We start from the raw sequence: 15349 nt of genomic DNA on the forward strand, positions 1-15349 counted from the left end.
CATTTTTGATTTTCGTCTTTGAAATCCTTCCTGACATCCGCACTTTAGGGTTGTAATATTTTGCCTATTCTGGGATGTACGTCCAAGATAATTTAGAATAATCGTTAAAACTTGTGCAAAAAAAAAAACAAATACTAATGATAATGAATGTGCATATTGAGAGTCAAGAGTATTGTACGCCAAATTCTGGCAGATTGTGATGTTACAAAATACTAACCCTATCATCAATTCATCATTTATAAAGTCGCCGTCAATAGAATTTGTGAACAATGTAAACAAACCTTGTACGTTGTCAAAATGTCTTTAATTTTCATTCTAACTCATCAGATACTGGCTAAATCCAACCTTTGAAATAATAAAATTGTGCTAAAATATTGATATTTTGTATAATGGTTTGTTTACATTGTTGGCAATTTCTATTGACAGCGATTTTAACTACTCACATTCGAACAATAAATAATTTGAATTTAAAACTTATCTTCAATATGCCAACTTTGTTTAGCATGCAGTGTTGTGCAAGTGCATCTTGCATACGCGCCATCTACCGGATTATAATGTTTGCTATTAGTCATCAAACGTACAAAACACTTCCCATGAATTGAATCTGATTCAAGTACCCGATTGGTAAAAAATGACTTAATTGTTTTTGTTAATTTCGGTGTTATATAGTGATAATGTTGTACGATCATGTTCCAAATTTTGAAATAATACGACTTAGGTCATTTAAATGAAATTATTTCGTGAATTGAACAATACCATTTGTCGCGAGAGTATAGTAATGCCATCTATTGTTTTACGAGTCAAACATATAAAACGATGTACTGAGTTACACGTCTTCCTTTATTTAGTTAGTCTATGCTTTGACTAGCAAATGTAGCAAATTATTATCAGAAATGTTCATGTTTTACCTCAATAAGTATACAACACAACATGAATCATATTTATGTATACTCCAATTGCTAATTCGAGTCCAAAAAAACTACTACGATGTTGCTACTGCAATAAAATGTTTGTAAAATAGTATAATCCTTTTTTATAAAAACACACGCCAAGATAAATTATTTATTATTTATTTCAATCCTTTGATTTATATATTTAATAGTCTTTTATTATGTACATAAATACTAGGTCGCTCGATTTTTTTTCTTTTTTTCCGTGATTTTTAGTTGTAAAGTTGGTATTGCGCTTGTATCACTTCAGGTATCAATAACATGAAAAGTATTTTGACAGTGACATAAGTGACATTGACAGCTGTGACATTGACGTATCTGTCGTAGTTTTTTTGGACTCGAATTAGCAATTGGAGTATAGGTATATGTATTTTGCATACTGCATAGTTTTTCTTAGAAAATAATTACACCGGGCCTGCCTAGACAAGGTGTCGATCACTTGCGGTATTCCCGCTACGACAACGAACATCTTTGTGTCACTTGTTTTACATTATTAGAGCGTTTTCACACTATCCGATCCGATATCGGACAAAAAAAATTACCTGTTTCTATACATTTCGACTGTCATGATTCAGCTCATTTTTATGGAACAGCCAATTTTTAGGGTTCCGTAGTCAACTAGGAACCCTTATAGTTTCGCCATGTCTGTCTGTCCGTCCGTCCGTCCGTCCGTCCGCGGATAATCTCAGTAACCGTAAGCACTAGAAAGCTGAAATTTGTTACCAATATGTATATCAATCACGCCAACAAAGTGCAAAAATAAAAAACCGGCCAAGAGCGTGTCGGGCCACGCTCAGTGTAGGGTTCCGTAGTTTTCCGTATTTTTCTCAAAAACTACTGAACCTATCAAGTTCAAAACAATTTTCCTAGAAAGTCCTTATGTTCTACTTTTGTGATTTTTTTCATATTTTTTAAACATATGGTTCAAAAGTTAGAGGGGGGGGACGCACTTTTTTTCCTTTAGGAGCGATTATTTCCGAAAATATTAATATTATCAAAAAACGATCTTAGTAAACCCTTATTCATTTTTAAATACCTATCCAACAATACATCACACTTTGGGGTTGGAATGAAAAAAAATATCAGCCCCCACTTTACATGTAGGGGGGGTACCCTAATAAAACATTTTTTTCCATTTTTTATTTTTGCACTTTGTTGGCGTGATTAATATACATATTGGTACCAAATTTCAGCTTTCTAGTGCTAACGGTTACTGAGATTATCCGCGGACGGACGGACGGACGGACGGACGGACAGACAGACATGGCGAAACTATAAGGGTTCCTAGTTGACTACGGAACCCTAAAAATGGAAAAAAATGTTTTATTAGGGTACCCCCCCTACATGTAAAGTGGGGGCTGATATTTTTTTTCATTCCAACCCCAACGTTGTTGGATAGGTATTTAAAAATTAATAAGGGTTTACTCAGATTGTTTTTTGATAATATTCATATTTTCGGAAATAATCGCTCCCTCTAACTTTTGAATCATATGTTTAAAAAATATGAAAAAAATCACAAAAATACAACTTTATAAAGACTTTCTAGGAAAATTGTTTTGAACTTGATAGGTTCAGTAGTTTTTGAAAAATACGAAAAACTACGGAACCCTACACTAAGCGTGGCCCGACACGCTCTTGGCCGGTTTTTCTTCTTGATTTCAGCATTGATCTCATAATAAAAGTTTGTTCATTATGACCGCAAAAGTCACTATATAAAGATTGAACGGTCCTTTTTCCTGTCCTGTCCTCTGAAAATTCTAACACCCGTATATCACTTTAAAGCATCTGTTGTTATCAGTTATTAGAAGCAGCTTATTACTAAAATATTTCAAATAAATATTCTAGAACCCACTTATGTTAAATAAAATTCGCGTGAGACAGAATTTGAGAACATTTTCTGTTATGTGCCAGAGTTTAAGAGCTATTCGCGAAAAACATTTCGGAGAGTGCGCTGAGGAACTGTATAACCTTGTTCCTCCGTCCCCATTTCACCATAGGACCACTAGACAATCGGCAATGCGGCATCGCTTCATGGTCAGTATTCCAAAAATACGCACTAAGCGTTTCGCTTCAACATTTCTTTTGCGAACCGCCAAGGAGTGGAATGCCCTGCCTAAGTCTGTGTTTCCGCACGAGTACAATCCAGGTCTCTTTAAAGCAAGAGTAAATAGGTATCTCATAGGTAAGCGTGCTCCACCGTAGACCGCATCATCACTTACCATCAGGTGTAATCGTGGTCAAACGTCTACCTATCTATACTAAAAAAAAAAAAAAAAAAACTAATAAACCTTTGCACCCCCCTCCACCCTTTAGCTACACCCCCACCCCTCAGTACTTTGAGTATATGGATTAGAACAGCATTCCCCACTACTACGTATATGTATGTATTATTAAAAAAAATAAAAATTCAGTCGAATTGAGAACCTCCTCCTTTTTTTGAAGTCGGTTAAAAAGGATTCACCAAAATATAGAGAAAGTAAGGAACTTAGACGATAAAACAATATATGTCGATACTAGCTTTTGCCCGCGGCTTCGCTCGCGTTAGAAAGAGACGAAAAGTATAGCCTATGTCACTCTCCATCCCTTCAACTATCTCCACCTAAAAAATCACGCCGATTCGTCGCTCCGTTTTGCCGTGAAAGACGGACAAACAAACAGACACACACACTTTCCCATTTATAATATTAGTATGGAAGTATGGATATAACTGATAACACGTCTGTTAGTGACTCATGGTAAGGGTACCTATAACTATCTATACGATTAGGCAAGTTCACTTTAAAATGAAATGATGGTATTTGTTTTTGTTATGCCGGGTTTTTGCTAACGATTATTATATTAATCAGAATAGCTATAAATAAATAGTTTTTGCATATTAATATCATACGTAGATTATACGGATATCCGCCCACAAGCTTATACAGATATGGAGATACATTGACCTTGCCACTGACACCAGATATTACTAGAGACAATTGAAAGGAAAGACAATCAATGACCATGCAATAGTTATTTGTTATACAAGGGGGCAAAGTTGCATTTTAACGCCGAGTGTGGAATTGAAAAACGAGCAAGTGAAAGGAGTCTACAGTTGAAACACGAGCGAAGCGAGTGGTTCGAGAATAGAATCCTGAACTTGCGAGTTTTTTAACACACGAGAAGTAAAATACATTTGCACCCGAGTGTAACACAAAACTTTTCCCCTCACTATAGCGAGGAAACTACAACGCAAAAAATGCGTTTATCACTGCTTCCAGTAGTTCCACAGGTGGTAAATTATCTTTATTACTAGATTCACCTACTGTTATCAATTTTAAAGCACTTAATTTGACTTTATTCAAGGTCAAATTACTTTATTCACTAGTGGATAAAATGCGTTTTTACCCGCTGGTATTAAAGGACAAAACACGTGTTTCCGAGCTAGTGAGGGGAAAAATAATAAATTACAAATCATTTATTCAGCAAATAGATCACAGGGGCACTTTTACACGTTAATATACAAAACATTTAAAAGTTAAACTGAAATTACAATTCATAATACTAATTCTAAGTTCTAACTAAAGTATAACGCTACTACAATGATTAGAGCTGTACAAGGTCTGTAAATGTCGAATTTCAACTAAAAACTACACATAATAATATAGAAAAGTACAAATACAAAAAAAGAAGTGTAAAATTACTTTAGAGATGCAAATGACTCTAAATGTCACGACTAAAGATAACATGTATACTTAATCTAATTATCCTTGGAGATGTATAGGGTCTCCAAGAGTCAAAATCGTATAGATCGGTAATCAAAATATTAACTAAAAGAAAAGAAACAAACGAGAACCGAACAAAGTGTCCTAATGAAATATAAATCACTAATACTTATCACAATTATAAAACAAATTTTTCCCCTCACTAGCTCGGAAACACGTGTTTTGTCCTTTAATACCAGCGGGTAAAAACGCATTTTATCCACTAGTGGGTAAAGTAATTTGACATTGAATAAAGTCAAATCAACTGATTTAAAATTGATAAAAGTAGGTGAATCAAGTAATAAAGATGATTTACCACCTGTGGAACTACTGGAAGCAGTGATAAACACATTTTTTGCGTTGTAGTTTCCTCGCTATAGTGAGGCGAAAAGTTTTGTGTTACACTCGGGTGCAAATGTATTTTACTTCTCGTGTGTTAAAAAAACTCGCAAGTTCAGGATTCTATTCTCGAACCACTCGCTTCGCTCGTGGTTCAACTATAGAATCTTTTCACTTGCTCGTTTTACAATTCCACACTCGGCGTTAAAATACAACTTTGCCCCCTTGTATAACAAATAACTATTACTACCAAGTGGTCGCGCACCGTGCGATTTCAAAGGGATTTCCTCCCGCGGACGCTCCGGCTGTGGAATGAGCTATGCCGAGGTATTCCCGATGAACTACAGTATGGGGTTCTTCAAAAACCGGCCAAGAGCGTGTCGGGCCACGCTCAGTGTAGGGTTCCGTAGTTTTTCGTATTTTTCTCAAAAACCACTGAACCTATCAAGTTCAAAACAATTTTCCTAGAAAGTCTTTATAAAGTTCTACTTTTGTGATTTTTTCAATATTTTTTAAACATATGGTTCAAAAGTTAGAGGGGGGGAGGACGCACTTTTTTTTCCTTTAGGAGCGATTATTTCCGAAAATATTAACATTATCAAAAAACGATCTCAGAAAACCCTTATTCATTTCTTAATACCGATCCAACAATATATCACACGTTGGGGTTGGAAAGAAAAAAAATATCAGCCCCCACTTTACATGTAGGGGGGGGTACCCTAATAAAACATTTTTTTCCATTTTTTATTTTTGCACTTTGTTGGCGTGATCGATATACATATTGTTACCAAATTTCAGCTTTCTAGTGCTAACGGTTACTGAGATTATCCGCGGACGGACGGACAGACAGACATGGCGAAACTATAAGGGTTCCTAGTTGACTACGGAACCCTAAAAAGGAGTGTAAGTACAAGTTTCTAATGGGTCGGCAACGAGCATGTGACACCCCTTGAGTTGCTGGCGTCCATAGGTTACGGTGACCGCTTTCCATCAGGCGGGCCGTATACCTGTTTGCCACCGACGTGGTATAAAAAAGTGACACTGCGTTTCACATCACGCTTAATAGGTTATATTATGTGCAAACTCTATCCGTTAAAGGCCTTTAACAGAAAAGTTCCACTTTCTTCCCTCCTAACAGGGTAGAAAAGTACCTACCCTTTCCGAATGGGTGATGTGAAAACTACTTTTCACATCACCTATTTACGAGACAATTTATGATGTTCCAACACTTTCAACATCCATCCATACTAATATTATAAATGGGAAAGTGTGTGTCTGTTTGTTTGTCCGTCTTTGACGGCAAAAGGGAGCGACGAATTGAGTGGAGATAGTTGAAGGGAGGGAGAGTGACATAGGCTACTTTTTATCTCTTTCTAACTCGAGCGAAGCCGCGGGCAAAAGCTAGTACTTAATATTATAAATAGGAAAGTGTGTGTGTCTGTTTGTTTGTCCATCTTTCACGGCAAATTGGAGCTAAGAATTGTCGTGATTTTTTATGCGGAAATAGTTGAAGGGATGGAGAGTGACATAGGCTACTTTTTGTCTCTTTCGAACCTCCCACTTCCCTATAATGGGGGGTGGAAGTTTGTATGGAGAATTCCGCAATTTTCGAATATAACGCGAGCGAAGCCGCGGGTAAAAGTAGTACTTAAACCCTAGAATAGACTAGTTCACGTTTTTTCCTCGTTGAAGAAAAAAAAGTCCCATTTTTGAATGTGAAATAGTACATTACAATACAAGTGCGGAAAAGGAGAAGTTCGTATCGAGTATTATTAAATTAAAACGGGACTTAATCGCGTAAAACTTACGTTTTATATTTAACCCGACGTTTCGGACATGACATTACGTCTAGGCTTGTGCCGTTTTGTTCGTTGATCGGAGCGCTCCGATCTCGTTCAATCGCTCCCACGAACTAGTTCGCTCTTTTAGGTCTTTTGCTCATTTAGTTCAGCCAGACTAGCGACCACTGCGGTCGGAAAGATCAGAACGAATGGGACCGAATAGTGTCAAAATGATACGAATAGTCCACAGATAGTAACATTCCAGGCCGAAAGGTTGTAGGGAACCGAAGTTCAATATGAAAACTTGACGTTTTTTGTTGCTCTGCTAAGTAGCTCTCGCTCTCGGTCGGCGCAGTCACACACTCTTTCTCGATCCAAACCGCTCGCGCTCGCCGATCCTATACTGAACTAAATGAGCAAAGACCGATTCACACAGCACGGCAAGATTCAGTTCATTTCGGTCATTGATGGGATTTTATTCCTAACAGTTCATAGTTCGTGAACGACACAAGCCTAATTACGTCCGTGGTCACGGGTACACTGGCTGGGAGTTGTATCAACATCTTCTAGCTGTACGAGTTTTTCGAACTACCCGCACTTGATTGTCATCAGTCACTTTTACGCTAGGGTTGCCACTCTGCCTACATACAACACTCACGACATCCGATGGTATGAGACGGGAAGTTTTCTCACGTTTACACTTGCTAATCACTGGATTCCACGAAGATAATGTTAATAATATGAGTGAAGATCGTGTTAGTTTAAATCAATATATTTCGTATCGAGTGACGATAAATTAAAACACGATCGAATGGAGTGTTTTAAATCGACACGAGTTACGAATTTCCTTATTGCACGCGTATCGTACGACGTTTTTCAGTACAGATGGCACTCCGAAGCGTCGACCTGGGGCCTATTGCATAACAATTTACAACTCATATTACGTACAAGCGGTAGTCCCCCTCCAATTCATTTTATAAGAAAGAGAGTTCCGCTTGTAATACAAGTTGTAAATTGTTATGCAATAGGCCCCTGGGGGCCGATTTTTGAATCTCGGTCATTCGATTTCGTGCAATTCGTTCAATAATATCTCCACTACTAGCGATTTAAATTCTACTGACAGAATCGAAAACGAGTCGTCATTTCCACTAGTTTTAAAATTACTAGCCGTCATTTTTCAAAAATAGCATTAAGTACAGTCAACCAATTGGAACCCTAGGCCACTGTAGAACTATGTCATAGTGACGTTATAAATCAGATTGTAAGACATTTCTTACTGCTTGTCATTTTGACATGGTTATAGAGTGGTCTAGGGTTCCAATTGGTTGACGTACGTCGTTTTCCGCAGACTTTCGAACGGCGAATTCGTGCTTCGAAATTCAAAAATCGATTCCCAGATAAGAAATGGACATGTTTGCGCACTAATGCCAGGGGCGGCTCACTCCGCGATTCTATCGCCGCGCTACAAGTACATGTCAGCGGCCGCGAGTTCGCGGCCCATTCAGTGGTGACGACCTTCGCGCGGCGCAATAAAATTCAATATCGGCTGCTCGCGTGCGGTCCGTTTATTAATGTAGGTAAGAATTTAAAATGGCGGCATTTTGTGAACATCAAAGGAGTGAGCCTTCTGTACTTGTACTATTATATATTCTGTGCTAATGCGGGCAGAAAGTACCATCTGTACTGAAAAATATAATGTGGTAATGTGGATAATTGTTTATAGAAACTATTGTCGATGGCGCCTGGTTGACGGGACATAATGGCAACAAGAAATCGTTGATTCACTCTGAATAATGACTTTTCTTTCTATGAATTGTGGGTAACAGTCATACTTGAGAGGACTTATTCGACTCATATTAACTGTCAAAGTCACATCATTTTAAAAGCGGCAATGAATATTATCCCTATTATAGCGTGATGATTCGATCAAGTCTTGATCAACTGGTGACCGAAGAGCTGGCGACTTCCTCGCACAACGTATCAGCATTGCGTAATAAGTTTTATGCTTAGTCCTAGTTTCTATATCTAGATCTAAGAGGATCGAGTATTATAGAGAGTTACTGTCGAAGTCACATGTGTAATCACAGTGCATAGACTGCCATCTCTTGACACAGGCTTAGAACTTTTGAAGTTCTGTTTTGACAATTTGGCCCATATTCTTAGCCTGATACTTATGTGTTAAAATGTCAAATATTAATATTAGCGCCATCTAGCTGAGCGTACCCCAAAGGTGTAATGCCAGGTCACCGTACCCTTTTTCTGTATGGTACTGAGGTACGTTTTTTTCTTAGACTTTATCTGTCTATACGGAATTATATATGTCTATGATTTAGATAATGTTCATGTGAATAAATAAACGTCAATTGTGCAATGACCGTCAATTGTATTTATCGGACAAAAATACTAGGAATAAATACTTTGTTTCGTTACACTTGTCAGCCAATTGAAAACGTCTAATTTTGACTTAAGCTTGACAGCCTGACAGGTGGTATCTAATCGGTAACTTGCGAGTTTATCTACATCAACAGAGAATCAACACGAAACGTCAGTTTTACCAACTCGAATAAAGTTCGACATTTTAGTAGGCGTCCTTGCCTTCAGCATTTTTTCCTCGTATTTCCGAGAAAGTTATTGATGACTAACTTGAATTTAACCTTTGGTTAACCGAGAGGAAACCATAACTAACAGCGTAATTTAGTGTTGTGTTCCTGCCGGTGAGTAAGGCTGTCAGAGCTCAACGAGGGTGCGGTGTGCTGATGACGGGAGACGGGAGGACTTACGGAACTATATAATTAGTTCCGTTTATTGTCCTTTGAGTCGTCGGCAACCCGAACCCTCCTTGGACCTTGTACACTCCTTTTTGCTGTGTACTTAACACAGCAAAAGGGAGTGTACAAGTTTCTAATGGGGTGGCAACGCGCATGTGACACTCTTTGAGTTGCAGACGTACATAGGTTACGGTGACCGCTTTCCATCAGGCGGACCGTATGCTTGTTTGCCACCGACGTAATATAAAAAAAAATCAACTTTAAGATGAGTCGAATATTAGATATACGACATGGATTGGATATGTAGGACGATCGTATCCAGAGCTTATTTCACATTTCTTAAATGTCGAACCGAGCCTAATGAAAGTCATGGTCGTCGTATATTTTTGACCCCCGACGCTAAATGTTTGATGTGTCGGTTTGTCTGTCTGTCTGTCTCTGTTTGTGTGTGTTTGAGAAAAATACGGAAAACTACGGAACCCTACACTGAGCGTGGCCCGACACGCTCTTGGCCGGTTTTTTTCTTAGACTTTATCGGTCTTTACGAAGTTATATAGATCTTTGGAGATACCTATTTACTCTATTAAATCTTGGGATTAGTTGTCGAAGCGGACCCTAGGCTCTTATGAGCTGTGGCGAATGCCGGGATAACGCGAGGATGGTGATGGAAAACTACCAGCCACTGGCTCAAATCTAAAACAGCCTATGTGCCTGAGAAAACGAGTCTAATTATTTTTTTTCGAACACAATGTATAATTGTTTTTTAATTGCTGTCACGTTATAAAAGAACAATAACTTGAAATGCTTGCTTAATTGAGTATTTTACATTGATATCTTGTTTTGCTTGATATAAAGCTTTTAGAGGTAGACTTTTTCAAAATGTTAATATTTAAACCCCGGCGCAAAAACCACGGGGTGTTATAAGTTTGAAGTGTCTGTCTGTGTGTGTGTCTGTCTGTTTGTCTGTCTGTCTGTGTGTGTATCTCTCTGTGGCATCGTAGCTCCCGAACGGATGAACCGATTTCGATTTAGTTTTTTTTATTTGAAAGCCGAGTTAGTCGGGAGTGTTCTTAGCCATGTTTCATGAAAATCGGTCCACTACGTATATGTCGCGGTCGGGGTTTTTTTTTTCAAAATTTTAATTTTATGGTTATGTGGTTAGATACGTTACGTATAGGTACATACATACATACATACATATAATCACTCCTGTATCCCATAAAGGGGTAGGCAGAGCACAAGGACTACTAAGTTTCAGTGCCACTCTTGGCAAAAAGGGGTTGAAAGAAATCCAAATTGTGACATTGCAGTGACAGGTTGCCAGCCTCTCGCCTACGCCACAATTTAACCCATATCCCACAGTCGACTTCTACGACACCCACGGGAAGACAGGGGGTGGTGAAATTCTTAACCCGTCACCACACGGGACTATAGGGACGTATAGCTTTCTAAAAATACCCACTTCATACTAAAAGTTCAATGACCTTAATATTTTGGAGCACAGAATAATATTATTGAGCTTACCGTGAGAATGTATCGATTTTTGTAAGAATTATCCCATAATGCCTCGTCAAGTCGATTTGTGTAAGAATATCTGCATTCGGTCGGTTTTTTTTTTAAATAAGTGAATCCCCGCGAATGATACGGGCGGCTGAATTCAATAAAACAGTTTTTTTTCTGTATATGCATAGATAATCTGTATTAATGAAATAATAATTGTTTGCATTCATTCGACTGACACTTTATATTTTCTCTATAAGTATATAAAAAACCTACCTAGAAGATCACGGATGTATGTATTATTCTCTTGTTATTAAAAAAAAACTCGTCAGCGGTGAGAAATTATATAAATCGACAAATTATTCAAAATAACACACTTACTATAAATCCACTTAAGCACACAATCACAAACACTTACAAATAGTTTTTTCTTAACTTTTTTCACTTAGTTTAAATGTTTTTATAATTTTGTTTATTTATTTATATTAATTTATTCGCACACGAGCGTTCGCGTTTGTGGATTGTCATATACTAACATGTAAAACATGTTGTATGTTAATGTTGTACCAGAGAACTCGTTAACACACAATTCTGAACCTTATGTTAAGTAACAATAAGGTACGTCGGAGAATGTATTGCTGCTTGTACAGTCGGTAATAAAAGTAAATCCATACCGGGTGTTTCGGTCTAGTCATTAACACGATACAGTATGGGTCAATTCTCCATAAAAACGCTCTCGGCTATTTCCTCCCTGGTTTTTGAAGACAGAGCGCTGATTTTTAGGGTTCCGTAGTCAACTAGGAACCCTTATAGTTTCGCCATGTCTCTCTGTCCGTCCGTCCGCGGATAATCTCAGTAACCGCGTTAGCACTAGAAAGCTGAAATTTGGTACCAATATGCATATCAATCACGCCGACAAAGTGGTAAAATAAAAAGTGGAAAAAAGGTTTCTTTAGGGTACATGTAAAATGGGGACTGTTTTTTTTTTCATTCCAACCCCAACGTGTGATATATTGTTGAATAGGTATTTCAAAATGAATAAGGGCTTACTGAAATCGTTTTTTGATAATATTAATATTTTCGGAAATAATCGCTCCTAAAGAAAAAAAAAGTGTGTCCCCCTCCCTCTAACTGTTGAACCATTTGATTAAAAAAATGTGAAAAAAATCACAACAGTAGTACTTTATAAAGACTTTCTAGGAAAATTGTTTTGAACTTGATAGATTCAGTAGTTTTTGAGAAAAATACAGAAAACTACGGAACCCTACACTGAGCGTGGCCCGACACGCTCTTGGCCGGTTTTTTTTCAACTCAGATTACCGATTGACCGTTTAGATCTTTTTGATAGTCTTATTTTTAAAGACGCTAAAGCCCATTATGGAGCAAAAAAGGTGTGGAATTCAAAATTGGCAACAATTCCGACACAGATATTTTCATTGTTATTCAGATTCTCAAATTTCGTTACGATTGATTAAGTTTTGAAGGAGGAAACAGTCGAGAGCGGAACCTCCATTTTAAAGATTTTTTTGCAATATCTTTTAACTGAGTTGTACTGCACGGACAATTATTTTTCGATAAATAGAGAGAATGCCAGAAGAGAGATGCTGGTAGAGAATGCCATGTAGCATTAAGTTCGCCTTTTGTAACTGTATATTTTTACTGTGCAATAAAGTTTAAATAAATAAATAAATAAATAAATAAATAAAATAAATCAAATTAATAACACTAGTATGTTGAAAGGGGGGCTGCTTTCCATTTTAGCATTTTCGATCCTGTAGCGTCTTAATGGACAGTAATATATCCACATTTTAGTCTAATAATTCATACATAAATATTTAAAGAAATATGGTATGTATTTTGGTATTTTATTATTATAATAAGAGTTTTAAATGATTCACGGTTAGTTTCAGAAGACGTAGTGACACTAGTGACACGGTGAGTGAGTGAGTGTAGTGTGCTTGGACAGATTGACTTAATAAATAGAAATTATGTTTAAAAACATAACTACCTACTGTCCATATTTTTCTTCTAATTATGTGGTGCTTTATTTCGTGCACTGCATAAAATATTTCATTTTAAGTATAGGAAACTAGCCTATTATAGTCGGATACCTACTTTTGATTTTTGACGCTGACTGTACTTGTAGCGAGGAAGAAAAGTCCCCTTTTCGAAACGGTGAAATTATCTGAAAAATAATGTCAATTTTTTTTAACCGCCTTCCAAATCTCAAGGGAAGGGGTTCTCAATTCGTCTGTATTTTTTTTTTAATGTTTGTTCCTCGATATCTCCGTCGTTACTGGACCGATTTTGAATTTTTTTTTTATTGAATGTATATGCATACTGATTGGTCCCATTTTTCTCAGAACCCAGTTCTGGTGGTGGGATCCTGAAGAAATCGAGAGAACTCCTCAAATCTCAAAGGCAGACATATGGTGATTTTTGTGTTTTTAAAGGAACAGCATGAATTTACGTACGGAACAGTGACATTTGGTGCAGTGGAACTCCTGATGATGGTCAGAATGGAACTCCTCAAATCTGAACGGCATCGGCACACTTATAGTGACTTTGGTATTTTTATAAGAAGAGCATGCACTTACGTCCAGAACAGTGACATTTGGTGCAGTGGAACTGCTGATGATGGTCAGAAGTCAGAACGGAACTCCTCAAATCTGAACGGCTCACTTATAGTGACTTTGGTATTTTTATAAGAACAGCATGCACTTTCACGTCCAGAACAGTGACATTTGGTGCAGTGGAACTGCTGATGATGGTCAGAACGGAACTCCTCAAATCTGAACGGCACACTTATAGTGACTTTGGTATTTTTATAAGAACAGTATGCACTTACATCCAGAACAGTGACATTTGGTGCAGTGAAACTGCTGATGAAGAGTGAGCCGCCCCTGGTTAGAGTTTCGTTCTGATAATCATTCTAATATGTAAGTACTTCAGAATCATCCAAATTTCAAAATTGGTTCAGAAATGACGGAGATATCGAATAACAAACATTAAAAAATATACAGACGAATTGATAGCATAATCCAACATTTGAAAGTATTTATCACCAGAACCCCAAAGGAAGGCGGTTTTTTTTTCTTAAAAATTATTTAGTAGCATAATATATTTAATAGCAGCCCCAACAAGGCGGTGGTCGCGTGACGTCACACCGCTGCGCACAAATCGCTGCGTCAACGCACTTAATAGGTACGGCATGAAGTAGCTGTGTGCGAGTCATCAGGCATAAGTATACATATAGACAGAGTGTAGTATAAACCGTAAACCTAGGCTAGTTTCCTACACTTAAAATAATAGTACATTACGATACAAGTGCGTAATACTGAGATTATCCGCGGACGGACGGACGGACGGACAGACAGACATGGCGAAACTATAAGGGTTCCTAGTTGACTACGGAACCCTAAAAAAGGAAGTTCGAAACGAGTGGCGATAGATTCTTTATTCTTTATTCTTTATTTATAAATTCCAACACTAACAGACAAGCTATACATGTTAATAGGAGGGTAGTTTTAGAGACTCATACAATAGGGTACACACTTGAGGTATTCTGATTGATTCATAATTAGTAGCTAATGGAACTTGGAGTCGTATTAGCCTCCAGGTATCGGCTACTAATCGAAAGGAATTGCGATTCCGTGCTGTAAAACACGACCGAAGGGAGTGTTTTAAATCGACACGAGTTCCGAATTTCCTTTTCGCACGTGTATCGTACGACGTTTTTCAGTACAGATGAGCCTCCGAAGTTTCGACCTAGGTCGTTTCGAACTTCCTTTTTTACGCACTTGTATCGTAATGTACTATTATGCAGTGCACGAAATAAAGCACCACATAATTAGAAGAAAAATATGGATAGTAGTTATGTTTTAACATAATTTCTATTTAATAAGTCAAAGAGAAAGATTATAAAGTAAATGAATTGACCGTGACGTCACTCCTTAGTATTTCATAGCAATTCCATATTTAGCAAATCATTTTGACAGTTCTTAAAAAGAAGCTGATTTGACTAGTAGGAAACTAGCCCAATCGTCCTCCTCCTGGCGTTATCCCGGCATTCGTGTGGGATCCTGTGGTCCGCTTTGACGACTTAGCCCAAGATTTGGCGCAACTGACCTTTAAACCCAAAGAGTAATTAGGCCTTATTGGGATTAGTCCGGTTTCAGTGTGCGGAGCAGCCGTATGCAAACGCTCAGGAAACGCTCACGATAATATCTCTTTCGTAGCTATCTATCTCTATCGCGCTTGCGTATTGGCGC

The 15349-nt window shown here is 37.7% G+C and overlaps 1 protein-coding gene across 1 annotated transcript in view; it reads right to left on the reverse strand.

Moving 5' to 3' along the window:
- Positions 1-11590, reverse strand: part of LOC125239074 — a 41527-nt gene extending 29937 nt beyond the window's left edge. Inside the window, exon 1 of the mRNA XM_048146551.1 lies at positions 11460-11590. The gene's annotated coding sequence lies outside the window, so the exon portion shown is untranslated. The remainder of the gene's footprint in view (positions 1-11459) is intronic.
- Between the last annotated feature and the right edge of the window lie 3759 nt (positions 11591-15349).

Source organism: Leguminivora glycinivorella, chromosome 25 (assembly GCF_023078275.1).
Source record: "Leguminivora glycinivorella isolate SPB_JAAS2020 chromosome 25, LegGlyc_1.1, whole genome shotgun sequence".
Lineage (NCBI taxonomy): Eukaryota > Metazoa > Arthropoda > Insecta > Lepidoptera > Tortricidae > Leguminivora > Leguminivora glycinivorella.